Source organism: Ostrinia furnacalis, unplaced genomic scaffold (assembly GCF_004193835.3).
Source record: "Ostrinia furnacalis isolate ACB-3 unplaced genomic scaffold, ASM419383v2 OfSCF5501, whole genome shotgun sequence".
NCBI classification, from domain to species: Eukaryota; Metazoa; Arthropoda; class Insecta; order Lepidoptera; family Crambidae; genus Ostrinia; species Ostrinia furnacalis.
The window spans coordinates 132,811-138,810 of NW_021135740.1; positions in this window are offsets into that span (position 1 = coordinate 132,811).

The window sequence follows — 6,000 nt, forward strand, 5'->3', positions numbered from 1 at the left end:
TCGTATTACGATCATGTTTTGGGATCTCTTGACCTTTCGATGATACATTTATTATAATTAGACCAAACGAGAGGTAGGTCTTTGACATTGTATCGATTGTATCAGATTGAATAATATATTTTTGCCGGCAGCCCACGTGCTTTTCGCTATGCGACTTTATTAAAGTACCTAATAATAATAACTAGGATGGGTGATAAGAGAATCGTAAATGATTACAAACCTGGTGTTGACCCTCAAGCTAGGTAAAGTGACAACTTGTAAAATATTGCCGACAGAAGTTGGATGCGACAATACAAAGACAGGGTAAAATGACTCGTTTTTGGGGAGTCCATTAGTAGACTGCTTGCTACAACACTAGGCAAGTTAATTATGACCATGATGAACATAATGAATCAACAGAGATTAAACTTTTACACTAACTTATCTCAGAATAGATAAGTTGACGCTAAGAAATACTCGATTGTTTGCAAGGTGTGTCAGTTACACAAAGGGTAGGTAGGTAAAGATGTAAAGGAAAAGAAAATGTAGAGTCGTATGTGACTCTACATATTTGTTGCAAAATCCATATAACAGAGAAATACAGCTCCTAATACAACTACCTAAAAACCACAGTGTTTAGCTTTATTTACTATCTATCTATCTATAAGCAATATAGCGTTTACAACCATTTTTCTAAAAATATAATCGTGTAACGGTAGTTTTTTTACCCATTTCCCATTAAAATAGCTCATTACGAGCTTCCAACCAAAATACCTTTTGGCTCAGTTAAAATGATTGATTTGTATGCTGACAGCATCTTTATGTCTCGGCTCTTCTAATAGAATGCAAGAGGTGCATTTTTTGCATACAACTGTGTCTAGGTCATGACATTATGAAGGTCGCCACTGATTGGGATTCGGCACCTCACATACCTATCTATTTTTTCTATTTTCGAATCGTTTGGTAGTTTTTTGTTTTTATTTCTGTCTGTTGTCAAAATCTAGATGCGGTCTGGTTACCTGAGTCAGAGTAAGGCTGAGTTGCGCCACCTAACTTTAACCGTAACTATAACAATAACCGGTGCTTTTTGTATGGAGTTTGATAGGTATTTGACGTTTTTCAAAGTTAAAGTAAGATGATGCAACCCAGCTTAAGATTCGAAGGATCAATCGGCGCTATGTTTACTTGCATTGAAATAGGATTAGCATCGGTTAAGGTTAAGTTTTTACAGTAGCGTTTTATAGCCGGTGAACTTCGTGCTCTAAGTAATATAAACAAGTTGTTATTATCAACCATGGCATCCACAAATAGTAAATTTATAAGTAACCATTAGGCCCAGAACAGACGGTGAAACGCAACTGCAACGAAACTGCAACTGCTAGTTACTTTTGAGTTGCATCTAAGTTTCTGCCATAGCGTCCGTTGAGGGACCACACATGACGCGACCAGTTTGAAACTGTCAGTTTCAGTTTCATTCATCAGAATCATCACAAAGTTGCAGTTTCGTTGCAGTCGCGTTTCACCGTCTGTTCTGGGCCTTATGCATAGATATGCATAAGCTTCAGGATTCAAACCCATTGAAGTCTCTTAAGCGAACCACTGGTCCACCATCTTTATCAATGTTGCTTTAAATGAAAATATTACTTATCGTTTTAAACTTTCACGGTCACCAACATTAAAATAGGAATTATAATAGGCTCGTAAATAAAGTACATAGTAGCAATCCCGTTAATAATAATTATTCTAATCACTTAACATCAGGTGCNGAAAATGTAGAGTCGTATGTGACTCTACATATTTGTTGCAAAATCCATATAACAGAGAAATACAGCTCCTAATACAACTACCTAAAAACCACAGTGTTTAGCTTTATTTACTATCTATCTATCTATAAGCAATATAGCGTTTACAACCATTTTTCTAAAAATATAATCGTGTAACGGTAGTTTTTTTACCCATTTCCCATTAAAATAGCTCATTACGAGCTTCCAACCAAAATACCTTTTGGCTCAGTTAAAATGATTGATTTGTATGCTGACAGCATCTTTATGTCTCGGCTCTTCTAATAGAATGCAAGAGGTGCATTTTTTGCATACAACTGTGTCTAGGTCATGACATTATGAAGGTCGCCACTGATTGGGATTCGGCACCTCACATACCTATCTATTTTTTCTATTTTCGAATCGTTTGGTAGTTTTTTGTTTTTATTTCTGTCTGTTGTCAAAATCTAGATGCGGTCTGGTTACCTGAGTCAGAGTAAGGCTGAGTTGCGCCACCTAACTTTAACCGTAACTATAACAATAACCGGTGCTTTTTGTATGGAGTTTGATAGGTATTTGACGTTTTTCAAAGTTAAAGTAAGATGATGCAACCCAGCTTAAGATTCGAAGGATCAATCGGCGCTATGTTTACTTGCATTGAAATAGGATTAGCATCGGTTAAGGTTAAGTTTTTACAGTAGCGTTTTATAGCCGGTGAACTTCGTGCTCTAAGTAATATAAACAAGTTGTTATTATCAACCATGGCATCCACAAATAGTAAATTTATAAGTAACCATTAGGCCCAGAACAGACGGTGAAACGCAACTGCAACGAAACTGCAACTGCTAGTTACTTTTGAGTTGCATCTAAGTTTCTGCCATAGCGTCCGTTGAGGGACCACACATGACGCGACCAGTTTGAAACTGTCAGTTTCAGTTTCATTCATCAGAATCATCACAAAGTTGCAGTTTCGTTGCAGTCGCGTTTCACCGTCTGTTCTGGGCCTTATGCATAGATATGCATAAGCTTCAGGATTCAAACCCATTGAAGTCTCTTAAGCGAACCACTGGTCCACCATCTTTATCAATGTTGCTTTAAATGAAAATATTACTTATCGTTTTAAACTTTCACGGTCACCAACATTAAAATAGGAATTATAATAGGCTCGTAAATAAAGTACATAGTAGCAATCCCGTTAATAATAATTATTCTAATCACTTAACATCAGGTGCGATTGTGGTCAAATACCTGCCTTGTTATGCATAAAAAAAAATACACATCATTTCACTTACTTTTCTCACAAAAATTTATACCTATTACGATTAAGTGAAGAAGCAGCATCACAGAACTTATATGGTTCCGATTATGTATTGTAGGTAATCAATTATCCATCACCGCCCACAGATCCACGCCTATTGTTTGACTCAGAAGATCCCACGTTGTGAACATAGTATATCTTATGTCTTGCAATATTTTGCTGTATGATCGTTCATTCAACTATGTCTTGTAAAGTACAATGTACTCATATCAACTATACATTTGTGAATAAAATTATAAAAAAAACTAGCTTTTGGCCGCGGCTTCACCCGCGTGAAATTAAGTTCGTGACAGATCATCATAAATTATAGCCTATATGTTATTCTATTTTATAAACAATAGTACTCTAAAGTTTCATCAAAATCCGTTCAGTAGTTTTTGCGTGAAAGAGTATCAAACATCCAGACATCCACACAAACTTTCGCATTTATAATATTATAGAAGGATAGGATGAGAGACACCTCGTTTCTGTCAGATGACGTCCACTGCTGGACAAAAGCCTCCCCCAAGGATTTCCATAACAATCAGTCCTGCTCTGAACGCATCCAGGTACTTCCCGAGACTTTCACCAGTGAAATCTAGAGATATTTACTATAAAACATTCTCGGAAATAGTAGAGCAGCTCAGACACAGTTTCTTATAATTTATCAATTATCTCTTAAATAAAATAGAAAAGTTATTTCATTTTGTATCTCANATATCTCAATAATGAATCTATTTTACTACCAACCATTTCATGCTTTTACCGTTTAATCCATTTCTTATATCAGTCACAGAGTAAAAATATAAATCATCTCGATTCGGTTTAATTTTTTATCGATTACTCGTAATATCTGTTTAATACATTTCAATTCGTTTACCTCGGTAGCTTTGTCGCGGCTCTACTTAGTAAAAAAAACTGAATATAGATAATTTATTACAATCTGATCAACATTTTATTTTCCTGAGTAGATAGACTAAAGTCAGTGATCATTTATTAGTGAGAGAAGTTTGAAAGCCTGTTTTACCACGTGCTTACGAAACTTATATGTCAAATCAACTTCAAATATGTGAAAAATAAGTATACAAATCATGATGTTATGAATTATCGGCATGTTTTTAAACATTAAAGTTTACTACTTGGGCCAGAAAAAAGACGTCGATTATTTAGAGCGCTATTTCAGAATACGTGCCTATGAACATCGGTCAAAATGCGAAATACTTAACCAGCACGAATAGNGTATCTCATCAATGAATCTATTTTACTACCAACTCTTTCATGCTTTTACCGTTTAATCCATTTCTTATATCAGTCACAGAGTAAAAATATAAATCATCTCGATTCGGTTTAATTTTTTATCGATTACTCGTAATATCTGTTTAATACATTTCAATTCGTTTACCTCGGTAGCTTTGCTCGCGGCTCTACTTATTAAAAAAAACTGAATATAGATAATTTATTACAATCTGATCAACATTTTGAATTTTCCTGAGTAGATAGACTAAAGTCAGTGACCATATTTTATTATTGAGAGAAGTTTGAGAGCCTTTAAAGAGAGAGACATTAAACTTTACTACTTGAGCCAGAAAAAAGACGTCGATTATTTATTTATTTATTTATTTATTTAAACTTCATGCCAAAATATTTAGAGCGCTATTTCAGAATACGGGCCTACGAACATCGGTCAAAATGCGAAACACTTAACCAGTACGAATAGCTGGCACGCATCAGAACTAATTAGCCATAAAATAGCTAAAAGATTGCATGTTTCGAATCATTTGAAGCGTACTAGTTTTTGCCCAAGGTTTGACAGTGGTTCACCCAAAATGCGGGACGCATCCGATTCTGAACTCACCGGCCTTGCTCGTCGCAGACCTTCCCTTGATTAGAAGTCGCTCTGGTTTTAATCTTGTACCTACTCGTTACTTATTGATAAATAGATACCTAGATAGAACACACTTTATTTAAGACAAGAAAAGAACGAACAAAAGAGACGGATAAATAAAAACAAAAGAAAGAAAAATTATTCAATACGAGAGTTTGTCTTTATTAAGCTTGTATTGGTAAGGTGATTTGTTCGATATGAGAAAGTTTGTTGAAGACTTTGAAGATCTCTTGTTCATGAAAAGTGACTTCTAGTATTTGGTTAATCCAATTCACCCAAAGGTAGTTTCGCTAATTTGGTTTAAAATTCTCGGTCGCAAAACCATAGCCCAAAAATCAGGCGATTTGAGGAAAGTTACGAGTAAGAAAATTCGTTGGCTTCAGCCAAATGTCGCCCAATGCTTTACAAAGGCCTCCCCTAAGAATTTCAATAACAACCGGTCCGAAGAAAATAACATTTTTTAATTTAGCCTTCTGCCTACCAAATAAGCCTCATGATCGAAGTCATTTTAGACGTCATTCTTACCAAATAATGCAAATTTAGTGTAAACTAGTTCAAATTTTTAGCGGCAGAGCTCTCTCCCACATAGTTCGAGGTCAGTACTAATTATGACGTAAATATGTATAATTTTATCTTATACTTACCAAAGAAATATATACGAATACTAAGATACTTTTTTTGGTATGTTCTGTATTTAGTGGCACGGAATATATTATTTGGGCTTTCTTTTTAAGTATAATTTCAATCTTTCTTCAAGTAAGTAATATTATGTCGAAAATATGTAATTTATGAACAATCATTGTGCTGACAACGGAAGGAAGTATCTAATTAAATCATTTTCATGAACACACTTTGTGCCGACTTTTTTATTTAATTGTGTATTCCTTCATGACAGCGATAGTTTGACGAGAACATCGCGTGATCAAATCCAGCTAAACTAGCGAAAGTGCTAGCCCCTATGTTCGAAACCGGGTAATTTTACGAGTCTAATTCTGGTGGGCTGGTCTTAGACTGGGTTGCACCATCTTATTTTAAGTTTAACAAACGTCAAAAATCTGTCAAACTCCATACAAAAGCAC